Source organism: Filicampus tigris, chromosome 11, assembly GCF_054856515.1.
Source record: "Filicampus tigris isolate MCC_2025a chromosome 11, RoL_Ftig_1.0, whole genome shotgun sequence".
Taxonomy (NCBI): domain Eukaryota; kingdom Metazoa; phylum Chordata; class Actinopteri; order Syngnathiformes; family Syngnathidae; genus Filicampus; species Filicampus tigris.
Genome location: NC_141227.1, coordinates 574,238 through 587,521, shown reverse-complemented (window position 1 = coordinate 587,521; position 13,284 = coordinate 574,238). Strand labels below are relative to the sequence as shown.

Here is a 13,284-nt window from a genome sequence, read left to right as displayed (position 1 = left end):
TGTACTCTTTGAGACTGTGAGAGAAGAAGTGAGCAAAATGCCAGGTTCGGGAGTTGATAAAATGAAAACGCGTGCTGGTCATGAGAAGGCCGTGACAACTTACAGCGAATAAGTTTTAGCTACAGGAGCTAAAGCTAACAGCAATATTCTCATGGACAATTATCATGACAATATAATGAAAGATTTGTCACTGAAGGTGATGAAGACGAGTTTACTGAGGTACCAATTACCCCAAGTAAGTCACCTCCATTAAAAAAAGGCAAACGCGACGCCATCGGTGCTGTTATGGAGAGCAACTCCAGTGACGCTCCGGGTATAGTCGCTGCTCTTGCAGGGTTGATCAACACTAGATCCGACAAGCTGGAGTCACCGATTCACGAAAACAAAGCTGTAATTATGGACATGAAGAAGAAGATTCACTCCATCTGCGAGGAAGTTAACTCAGTGAAAGGTAAAGTTACTCAAGTTGAGAAGCTTTATGATGAAGAGAAGGAACGTGCTGACAATTTGGAAGCAAGAATTGTTGACATGGAAAGATACTCTCTGCGCTGGAATCTGCGACTCAACGGCATATCGGAATCAATTGAGAATCAACAGTTGTGTGGAAGTGATTAAAATTTGCCAGGCTGTCTCACCAGAAGATAAAAAGCGTCTGCCAGAAGTGATCGATACCATCCACCGCCTTGGCTCGATGGATGCGACGAGGCCCAGAAGCGTGATTATCCAGTTTTCATCTCGGGTTCAAAGGGTGGCGGTTTGGAAGGCTGCTACGAACTCCCGATACATTACCTACGCAACAACGGCCTGTGTTTTGCTGAGGACCTTTGCAAGATCGACAGAGAAAATCGCAAGAATCTATGGCCAAAGATTGAAGCCGCTCACAAGAAGAGGAAAGCAGCTTATTTTGTTGGGGGTCATGGATTTGTTGAAAATAGGGAAATTTTTCCTTCACCTTGACATTCTTTGGATGTTGGGATTCAGTTTTGTTGGAGGACATGATCACTTTGAGTATCAAATACACTTTGCCTGGCTGGGTCATCCTTTTGTTCACTGCTCTGAAGTTGTCTTTATTGTTTTTTTGTTTTGTTTTTTGTTAAAGAGGGTGCTTAAAGAATTTTTTTCTTCAACTTTGAATTTCACACATTTTTTATTGTATTTGGTACAGTTCTTGGCGGTACTCTAATATTTAGTGGTAAGTTTCATGCAGCTTGCCTATTTTGTAGTTGTCTTATTGATTTTGTGTTATATTGTCTATATTTTGTTTCGTTAAATGCCAGGGGTCTAAGAGGTAACGGGAAACAAAGCTTTGTTTTTGTATGCCAAATACACTTTGGCTGGTTGGGTCATCCTTTTGTTCACTGCTCTGAAGTTGTCTCTATTGTTTTTTTATTTTGTTTTTTGTTAAAGAGGGTGCTTAAAGGATTTTTTTCTTCAACTTAGAATTTCACACATTTTTTATTGTATTTGGTACAGTTCTTGGTGGTACTCTAATATTTAGTGGTAAGTTTCATGCAACTTATCTATTTTATAGTTGTCTTATTGATTTTGTGTTATATTGTCTATATTTTGTTTTGTTAAATGCCAGGGGTCTAAGAGGTAACGGGAAACAAAGCTTTGTTTTTGTATGCCAAGCGATTTAAACCTGACTCTTTCTTTTTCCAAGAAACTCACTCTACAGAAAAATGATCTCAATTTTTGGAGATCACAATGGGGAAACAATATATGGCTGTCACATGGGACGGAACATTCAGCAGGGGTCGATACTCTGAAAGACAACTTTACAGGTAACATACTACACTCTGATATTGATGATATATGTCAAGTAACAGACTTTAACAAAATTATTTTGATAATTGTTTATGGATACAACACTAGAGAAGAGAACAGGGATTTTTTTTATACGATTGTACAAAAGCTTTTAGTATGGTTAGACGAATTCCCAAATGCTTTTCTATTAATTGGCGAGGGTATTTTACGATCTGGGTTTTATGACACCGATACCGATCATGCGTGAGTGAGATCAGCCGATACCGATTCCGATCACATGGAATATCTGGATATATTTTCTTTTATTACATTTATTACACATAATATTATGCAATATTATCTGAAAAAAGCCGCCATATTATTGCCATAATTTTGACCAAAATCTCTCTATATTTTCAAAAGCATGAAAAAATACAAAACCGTTGCTGTCACAAAGATAACTGAAAAACTTAAATTTACCAGCTTTTAGTAACACAGTTTTTAACAGATCAAAACAATCAGCAGTCTCAACAGACTTAATTATGCAAAAAGTCAAATAAATAACATGCCACCTAAACATTGTATGGTTCAGAATATAATCAAAGTAGAAAAAATAGTCACATGCAGGCTTCACTCGAATAAACTATTCAATGAGTTCCTAAATTCAAACGACTCAGGAACGAGTTTGTTTATTGTCTTGTGCATAGACAAAAGTCACTGTTAATCTTTTCGTGAATTATAAAATTATATAGTGAGTCTGTTGCCCACAAGTGACCTACAATGCGTCTCCCTGTGGCAATAATGCCACTTATACTGCGCTGTGACAGTAACGCATCATGCATAACAAGCTGCAGCGTGCGTGCAATACACCCCAAACTTGGTCATCCATTTATCATCGGTCATAGCTTTCACCATGTTCGGTGCATTAGCTCTCAATACCACGTGTATTTTGTCTTTTAGAATATGCCTCGTTTCGGACATTGTCATTAAAAGCAGTACGCAAGCAAAAAAACTCCCTTGTTAGACTCAGCATCGACGCAGGACTGACATCCGAGCTCCAATTAACACTTGTAAAACTTAAACAGGTTAATAGGCCTTCTTTTAGGAAACTTTCGATGCGACAATACACTCTCTGGTGGAGCTCGTTCAGGCAGATCTATGTCTGTGAAGTATTTGCGCGTAGCACGTAGCGAGGCTCGAAGTGGGCGAGCAGAGGGCGGAATCCAGTGTCTTCCACCACAGAGAATGGTTGGTCATCAAGTCCGGTAAATTTCATTATTTTCCTGGTTATTTGCGTTAGCTTTTGCCTGTCGCGGTGATGTGGGTTTGAGTTGGTCAGCATTGGCTGCGTTAGCTGCCGTGTCATTGTTGCTGCTGTGTCGGCCTTGACTTTATTCAATGCAGTGAGCCTCATAAACTCACCATGGTTTGCCAATTGCTTGTTCTTTAAATGTTGGATTAAGTTGGTTGTGTTGAAACTTTTGGCCATGCTCCCTCCGCGACCTACCTTTTCATGGTATATATTACAAGGCGCAAGCTCCACACAGCAGACATGTTTGTCTGTTTGTTAGTGCCGTGCACCTCCGCAGCATGCAGAGGGGGAAGGGAGGGGCGGGGGCGCAAAACTGCACGCAGGCTGGTCTCTCATGGCTGTAGGTTGCGAAGCATGAGCTACGGGTGATCGGATTCTTTGATCGGCAATAAAAGGCTCTGATCAAATATTCCGATCATGTAATTTTTCCCGAAAATCGGCCGATCATTATCGGTGCCCGATCGATTGGAGCATCCCTACTCTTGATAATAAATTAGATCGATGGCTTTCAAGACAAAATCGTAATGTAAATTGTTACTTGAAGCTTCTTATACAAATATTTTATTTAATTGATATATGGCGAGAAAAATTCCCAACTGAGAAAGTATTTAAATGGTCTAACAAATCTTCTCAAGACCAGGATTGATTACTGGTTAGTATCGAGAAGTCTTAAGGACAACACAACGGCCACTCCTTTAAGGGATCACAAAGCTATTCGCATTCTTATCCCTCTGTTTCCCTCTGCTTGCCATAATCCCTCATATTGGAAGATGAATAGTGCTATTTTGAATAATGAAGAGGTAAAAATATAAATTAGAAAAAATATTCTGAAATACTGGAATGAGGCCCAAACTGACGACACTTATAGTAATAAGTGGGAACTTATGAAATTTGAATTTGCTTAGTATGTAAGAAAATGTAGCAGTGATTTAGCCAAACTAAGGTTAGAGGAAAATGAGATCATTTCTATTGTGTCTCCGCTTTCTCAAACATCTCCTGCATGTCTTTCTGTTAATGAAAAAGAAACACTCACTGAATATCAAAAAAAGCTTGATGTCTTTATATGTGCTTAAAGCAAAAGGTGCCTTTGTAAGATCAAGGCAAAAATGGATGGAAGAGGGGGGGAGAAATTTGGTATACTTTTTTAGATTAGAAAAATCGAACTCTAAAATTAACACTATCTGGCAATTTAAAATTGATAATGTTGTCTGTGATGATCCCAGACAAATTGCTATATACTGCTCAAATTTTTACAGCAAATTATACACTTCTTAGTATTGTAATATGTCTGTGTGTGCTTTCTTAGATTCAATTAAAGTGAATAGCATTGACGACACAGATAGAGAGATTTGTGACGCTCCTTTGACTCTCCAAAAAATTACAGACTGAATTAATAGGGTAAAACCTAATAAATCTCCCGGGGTAGACTGAATTATTTAATAGTTTTATAAAGCATTCGCAGAAGGGTTAGCTCCCTTCTTGTTAAAAGTATTTACAGAAAGTATTGATTATGATTCGCTCCCTACTACGTTAACAGAAGGTCTGATTATGCCCATTCCTAAATCCCAAAAATATGTTGCTGCTTGATAATTGGCGCCCTATTTGTCATTTAACTAACGATTACAAGATATTAGCAATTGCTCTTGCCAAACGACTCAAACTAGTATTGGATGCGATCATAGACGATTCTGGGTCCGGATTTATGAATAACAGGCACATATCAAACTAGAGAATGCAATTTCTGGAGAAATTGCGTGTGAAGGTGAAGGAAGCTGAATGAAAACTGCGTAATGCGTTGGAATGAAGTTGAATGTAGTTCAAGTGAAGTTGTATGCTACTGAATTAAGTTGAATGATACTGGATGAAATTGAATGATACTGAATGAAGTTGAATGATTCTGAATTAAGAGGAATGAAGTTGAATGAAATTAAATGAAAAGGAATGAATTGAAATGAAGTAGAGATCAATGGGATGAAGTTGATATGAATGAAGTTGAATGATACTGAATTAAGTTGAATGATACAGAATTAAGTAGAATGAAATTGAATGAAAAGTAATGAATTGAAATGAAGCAGAATTAAGTGGAATGAAGTTGAATGATACTGAATGAAGTTGAATGACCTCTATGAAAAACTGTGGAATGCGTTGAAATGATACTGAATGTAGTTGAATGAAGTTGAATGACCTCAAATTATAGAGAATAGCCTGGAATGAGGAGGACATGAATAAGAAGGGAAGAAAAGACATCCGGTTAATTTCCGGGTCATTTGGACCACTTCCGGCTCATTTCAGGGTCATTTGGGCCACTTCCGGTTCATTTCCGGGTCATTTGGGTCACTTCCGGTCCATTTCCGGGTCATTTGGTTAAAAAAAAAAAAAAAAATTTTTAATATAGGACTTCACACATATGTTATTCTACACCATTCAACTTTATTCTTCTTCTTCTATTTTATTTCTCACACTTTTTGGCGTACTTCTCCTTCCACGTTTTTTCAACCGATTCTCGCCATTCCAACTTCAATGTATTCCAAAAATTCACGGCATCCGGGGGTCCTTTTTTTCATTGAAAAAATTTACGGTTTCCCCCAAATTCCCCGTTTTTCACCCCAAAAACCCTCATTCATTTCCAATGGTATATTCGACATTTCCCATTTCTACCATTCCAATTTCAAATTCACAAGATTCAACTCATTCAACTCACATTGGTAAAGCTTTTCAACACAGGCACAATTCCTACTTCCCAAAAATTCAACTTATTCACTCGTAAAAAAAAACCCCACAAAATTCCATCATTCATTCCCATTGCCATATTCAACAATTCACATTTACATTTACCTATTTGAAATTCACAACATTCATTTCATTCAACTCATATTGGTCAAGCTTTTCAACACACCCCAAATTCTTATTTCCCACACATTCAACTCATTCACCCTTAAAAAAACCACAAAAATTCAACTATTCACCATTCATTTCCATTGGCACATCAACTTTTCACATTTTTCACCATTCCAATTTCCACAAATTCAAATCATTCAACTCATTTAGCTCACATTCAGCTTTTCAACAGCTCCCAAATTCCTACTTCCCACACATTCAAGTCATTCAACTCATTCAAAACCCTTACAAAAGCCACACAATTTCACCATTCATTTCCAGTGGACCAGTGTTATTGGCCCTTGGTCTCCACAGTGCGGCGGCCATCTTGGGCAGGGACATTAGCTAGACTGGGGATACTCACCCCGAGGGCTCACCAGTGCGGCGGCCATCTTGGGCAGGTTGTTCAAAAGTATTGGGACACCCCAGGTGTCCCTAAAGAAGCGGCCATGTTGTTCAAAAGTATTGGGACACCCCGATTTTTCATCCCCAGCTGTCCCTAATGAAGCTGCCATGTTGTTCAAAGGTATTGGGACACCCCGATTTATCATCCCCAGGTGTCCCTAATTAAGCGGCCATATTGTTCAAAACTATTGGGACAGACCCCGATTTCTCATCCCGAGCTTCCTTCCTTCCCGAGATTCCTTGTTAACTTCCTTCCTTGCTTCTTAGTGTCCTTTCTTCCTCATTTCTTCGCCTCATCATTTCCTTCGTAGTATTTTGTATTCTTACTTTGTTTTCTTTCTTGCTTGTTTTCCTTGCTATCTTGATTCCTTACTTCCTCCCTTCCTTTGAGTCCATTATTCTTTGTTTTCCTTCTTTTTTTTCCCTGACTTTCTTCTTTCATTGTTTCCTTACTTCCTCTTTTCTTGATTCCCTTATGATTTTTTTCAAGGTCATTCAACTTCATTCCAACGCATCCCATGGTTTCCATTCAGCTTCCTTCGCCTTCACACGCAATTTCACACGCATTCTGTAGTTAATAAAAGTGATTGGGAAATGCACTTTTTGCCTTACAAAAACTGTAGTGTTTAAATATTTTGGTTTGTTGGCTATTCTATTTGTTAAAATGTATTAAATGCTTAAATATGCATGATGATCTATTTGTCAATGTTAAAAACTGAGTATCTCAGAAAAGCCCTTTATACCACTGAGCAGCGAAGAGTTGCAGTGTTTTTGAAAGCAGCAAATGTTGTTCATGTCAGAGTTTTCGCCAGGGTTTGTTCAATGTTGCAAATGTTCGCAAAACGTTCGCCAGATGTTCGCCAACAGTTATACAGATTTTTCTTGTTGCCAGGAAATTTTGAACATGTTCAAAATGCTTGGCAAACATTTACGACCTGGAAGGAACTCTAACGTGATTTTTCTACCTTTACCAACCATTGGAAATGTTTGGGATAGGGGCTTTAGAGTCGGGGAGGATGGCCTATATTTGATGGTTAGCCACGGGGCTTAGGAGTAGGTAAAGGCGGTCCTGCACGTAGCTGGTACCTCATTTACTGAATGTACCATGTTTTTCGGGCTATAAGCCGTTATATAACCCTCACCCACTCTATTTTTTTTTATTATAGAAAATTCTGGAAAAATCTTATCTAAGCCGCACATTTATATAAGGTGCACCTATCTATGTTGAAAACGTGTATATTTACTGCATTTACAGAACACTTACGAACTGTAAATGTACATGTATGTACCTGAGCAGCTTCTTTCCGAACAGTGCCTTTTAAATCAAATAAAATCAAATCAAATTTTATCTATATAGCACTTTTCACACACAAGATGCAACTCAAAGTGCTGTACATTAAAAACATCAAAATTCAGCATAAAAAGAGAACCCGCTCCCACCTTCCCTCCCTCCCTCGCAGTATACACAAAGACAGACAACCACAAGCACACTTGCACTCACTCACTCAGACCCATACTCAAACGCACACACATATAACCCTAAAAAGAGACATGGCAGGGCACAGAAACCATGTGAGGAAAGAGTACCCTAGGGGAGCTCGTCCATGCTGAGAGGGATGACAGCCCATGGCCACGGGTAGCACCACCACCTCAAAGACCCCCGGGTCACGACAACCGGGGCAGCCCCTAAGCATGGCGCAGGGAGGGCAGCCACACCTCCCAACGCGGAGGCCGCCCTTGAGGAAACACGGTCGGTAAAACCTAGATGAAGCTAAAGGAAAATGACAACGAAGCTAAAATGACAAAGTAATAAAAGAGCTAAGAACTATAAAACAATAAGATTGGATAAAAATAGTAAGAGACTAAGAACAATTATTTAAAGGCCAAACTAAAAAGGTATGTCTTGAGCTTCCCCTTAAAAATATCAACAGTCTCTACAGACCTGACGTCCTCTGGCAGGCTATTCCAAAGTTGAGGACCAAAATGGCTGAATGCAGCCTCGCCATGCGTTTTGGTCCTCACTCTAGGAATAATTAAAAGGCCGGCGCCAGAGGACCTCAGGATCCGCGAGGGTTGGTATGGTAAAAGCATGTCAGATAAATAAGATGGCCCAAGACCATTACAACATTTATAAACTAATAAAAGTACCTTAAAATCGATCCCGAAACACACGGGGAGCCAATGCAGCGATTTTAAAACTGGTCTAATATGCTCCCGCCCTCTGGTTCTCGTCAGCATCCGAGCGGCTGAATTCTGCAGTAGTTGAAGGGAAGAAATACTATTTTTGGGGAGACCAGAGAGCAGGGCGTTACCATAATCTAAACGACATGATATAAAAGCATGCATCAGCACCTCCGTATTAGCCTGTGAGAGAAACGGGCGGACTCTGGCAATATTCTGAAGATGATAAAAACCCATCTTGGTTACATTTTTAATATGAGGAATAAAACTGAGCTCAGAGTCAGAAATAATGCCCAGGTTCTTTACACATTGTGAGGGTTTAAAATCTAGTAATTTTGGTAAAAGTGTCTCTCTGGCCTTCAGGGCCGATAACTAAAACCTCGGTTTTGTCCTAATTGAGCTGTTGGAAATTCTCTGCCATACAATTTAAAAGGGTATCAATAGGTCCTGCGTCATCAGGAGACACGCTAATGTACACTTGTGTGTCATCAGCGTAAATGTGAAAGCTGATACCGTGTCTTCTGATGACATCCCTAAAGGGTAACATATAGAGATTAAAAAGGATTGGACCGAAAATTGAACCTTGGGGAACCCCACATTTAATTTCATGGGTTTTGGAGGAACAAGTATCCATGCTTACAAAGAAATGGAGTAAAACCATTTAAAAGCAGTACCGGAGATGCCCACCAGGTTTTTAAGTCTGTTTAAGAAAATTTGGTGATCTACTGTATCGAAAGCGGCGCTTACGTCCAGTAGCACCAAGACTGTGAGTTTTTTCACGTCTCCGGTATACCTTATATCATTCAAAATCCTTAAAAGGGCTGTCTCTGTACTGTGGTTCATCCTAAAACCAGATTGATACTTCTCTAAAATTTTGTTTGTATTTAAAAAATAATTTAACTGGAGAAAGACCAGTTTTTCTCAAATCTTACTTAAAAATGGTAAGTTGGATACTGGTCTGTAATTGTTAAAAACGCTGGGGTTCGGATTGCGCTTCTTGAGAAGGGGCTTCACCGCCGTTTTAAAGGCGGCGGGGAAGACACCTGTCTGAAGAGAGCAATCGACTATATTTAAAATCTGTTCCTCAAAAAATGGTTGTTGGATTTACCTGGGAGAAAACTCGACCAAGTGTCCTTGCATCGACCAGGGCAAAACTGTCCAGGTGTATTAAAATTTACGTTTTGACAGGCTAAAAGACTGTACCTTATGTCATCGATTTTATTTCTTAGGTGGTCTGCAAAGTCCTCACAGAGAGCGTCTGTTGGTCTCTGTGGGGACTTATTAAAATTGGAGTTGGTTAAAAGATCGAAGGTGAAGAAGAGAAATCTGGGGTTGTTCTTATTAACTGAGATGAGGTTTGAGAAATAGGAAGTTATTGCCTGTTTGACTGTTTTATTGTAGGATTTGAGTTGTTCACGTAATATTTCATAATGCACTGTAAGTTCAGTTTTTCTCCACCTCCTCTCTGCACTCCTACATTTTCCTTTTGATGTCTTGCCTGCATCATCTTTCCACGGGGTTACATTCTTTATTTTTATAGTTTTGGTTAAAAGTGGAGCTGCTAAATCTAATGATGATTTAAGATTCTTGTTAAAATTGTCAACAATAAAATCACATGGTGCAGGTAAAATGTCAGCAGGAGTACTCTTTAAAATCTCGATAAAATTTGCAGCCACCTCAGAAGACAGGTAGCGTTTCCTCACTGTTCTCATCGGGGCTGCCTGATGATTAAAACAGGCGATATTAAAATACACGCAAAAATGGTCCGACACAGCCAAGTCAACAACAGAGGACACACCTGGTCGTAACCTACGACCTGGTCGTAGGTTGCGACCAGGTCTAGGGTGTGACCTCTGTTGTGAGTTGGCTGTGAAACATGCTGTTTAAAATCCATACAGTTTAAAAGATTTAAAAATTCACTGGACAGTGGGGCCGAGATGTCGTCAACATGTAGATTAAAATCGCCGGTTATTAAAATTCTGCTATAAGTGGAATATAAAATCGATAAAAAATCTGAAAACTCACGAATAAAAGAAGTGGAATGATGGGGAGGTCTGTAAATAGTGACACAGATAGTAGGGGGACTGCTAAAAACAAATGCATGGTGTTCAAATGATAAATATCTGTTAAAAATGATCTCTATTGAGATAAGACTATTTTTAAAAATTGATGCAGTCCCACCTTTTCTTTTTCCATCCCTGGTGGGCAAGCCGCGGTGAGAACAACTGGAGCATCTGTACCAAGCCATGTCTCCAACTGGAGCATCTGTACCAAGCCATGTCTCAGATAAAAGAATACCTTGTAGGTTATTGTCTTAAATCAAGTAATTTATAATCATTTAACACTGCAGCAACATTGCTGATTAAAACGGAACAGAACCAAGGCAAAATAAACTATTTATTAGGGATGCTCCGATCGATCGGGCACCGATAATGATCAGCCGATAATTTTGTGAAAAATGACGTGATCGGCACATTGGATCAAAGCCTTTTATTGCCGATCAAATAATCTGATCACCCGCAGCTCATGCGGTGTGCTGTGTGTAGTTTGCATCTTGTAATATATGCCATGAAAAGATACCTCGCGGGGGGAGCATGGCCACAAGTTTCAATGCAACCAACTTCATCCGACATTTGAAGAACAAGCAATTGGAAGACTATGGTGAGTTTACGAGGCTCACTGCATTGAATCAGCAGCAACAATGAAACGGCTAACGCAGCCCATGCTGACCAACTCAAACCCATATCAGCGCGACGGGCAAAAGGCAACGCAAATAACCAGGAAAATAATTAAATTTATCGGACTTGATGACCAACCATTCTCAGTGGTGGAAGACACCGGATTCCGCCGTCTGCTCGTCCACTTCAAACCTCGCTACCTACGTGCTACCGGTACGCAAATACTTCACAGACGTAGCTCCACCAGAGAGTGTATTGTCGCATCGAAAGTTTCCTAAAAGAAAGCCTATTATCCTTTTTAAGTTTTACAAGTGCTGAATGGAACTCGGATGTCAGTCCTGTGTTGATGTTGAGTCTAACAAGGGAGTTTTTGCTCGTGTACTGCTTTTAATGACAATGTTCGAAGGAGGCATATGTATTCCAAAATGCGTTATGCATGATGCGTTACTTTTTTCTCGTTGACAAATGCACAAGATAGTTTGTCTATGCACAAGACAAGAAATCAAGTTCCTGAGTCGTTTCAATTTAGGAACTCATTGAATAGTTTGTTCGAGTCAAGCCTGCATGTTACTATTTTTTCTAATTTGATTATATTCTGAACCATGTGATGTTTAGGTGGCATGTTATTTATTTGACTTTTTGCATAATTAAGTATTTTGAGACTGCTGATTCTTTAGATCTGTCAAAAACTGTGTTACTAAAAGCTGTTTTTTCAATTATCTTTGTGACTGAGTAATTGTTGTATTGTGCGAGCAACGGTTTTATATTACCTCATGCTTTTAAAATATATATAGATTTTTGTCAAAATTAAGGCAATAATATGGCTGTTTTTTTTCCAGATAATATTGCATAATAGCATTCACCATAAATAAATCCGAAAATATACAGGTATTCCATGTGATCGCAATCGGTATCGGCCGATCTCACTCATGCATGATCGGTATCTGTATCGGTGTCATAAAACCTGATCGGAACATCCCTAGTACTTATCGTCATTTCACTGCCGGCTGCCGCTCCAGTTTGTCAGTTAACCAGACTCCACCATCTATTGTTCTACTACATTCTACATATGCACCTGTCTTGTTTTATGTTAATAAAGACAGCCAATCTAAGACACGACTGCTGCCAACTGTACTAAATTAACAATAGCATTTCACATCGAACAACAGAACATACGAAACATCATGAGCCAATCGCATTCATGTGCACTTCAGGGACCTCTCGGAAAACATAAAACCTGGATTAGAAAAAAAAACCTTCTTATTAGGAGGAACCTAATTTTTTTTTAGTAAATACATGTTGGAGTGATTAAAAAAAAAAACACCGATCCTACTACAAAAAGTACATTATCTTTAAAAATGTAATGAAAATGAAAAACACTTATTTAGAAGAATGCATGTTATTTTTTTCAAACTAACATTTATATTAGTGGCACACTGTTAATGTGGTGATAAATACTGAAATATGCTGAATGAGGGTGTAAATGTGTAAATCATCAGATTAAAAAGAAAAAAAAAACATACGATATTTTCCGGACTATAAATCGCTCCGGAGTACAAGTCGCACCAGCCATAAAATGCATAATAATGAAGAAAAAAAAGAATAAGTCGCACTGGAGTATAAGTCGCATTTTGGGAGGAAATGTATTTGATAAAATCCAACACCAAGAACAGACATGTCATTTAAAATTTAAACAACAGGCTGAATGGTATGCTTACGTTACATTACACAACGCGCCCCCCCTCCTCTCCCCGGGAGCCAAGTTGTCCCCGTCGCATAATGCTAATAAATGTGTCCATATAAATCAAAATAATAAAATTTGACACACATGTAGAATTACAAGAAAGTTACGGTAATGTTGCGGAGTTAGGACTGTATGTGAATTTGGGGGATTCACCGGAGCGCCTCATCCACACAGTCACTCAAATCAAAGAGCGTGACCGGACACAGTGATAGGGAACAACGTGGCTTTAATAGCACTCCAATCCATTCCACAGAGCTCAACAACTAGCTCAATCCCAGCGCGTATACGACGACAAAGAGGCGCGCATCTGCTGCTAACGGCTAACAGACTTGAAACGTCTC

General features: G+C 39.2%; 1 protein-coding gene across 4 annotated transcripts in view; it reads left to right on the top strand.

Annotated features, from left to right (window-relative positions):
- LOC147139371 (uncharacterized) overlaps nt 1-13,284 on the top strand; it is a 69,843-nt gene that overhangs the window by 17,156 nt on the left and 39,403 nt on the right. For 2 of the 4 annotated variants that reach the window (XR_015088578.1, XR_015088577.1), the window contains exon 2: nt 1,664-1,784. The exons of the other annotated variants lie outside the window; for them this stretch is intronic. The gene's annotated coding sequence lies outside the window, so the exon portion shown is untranslated. The remainder of the gene's footprint in view (nt 1-1,663; nt 1,785-13,284) is intronic. 4 annotated transcript variants of the gene reach the window in all.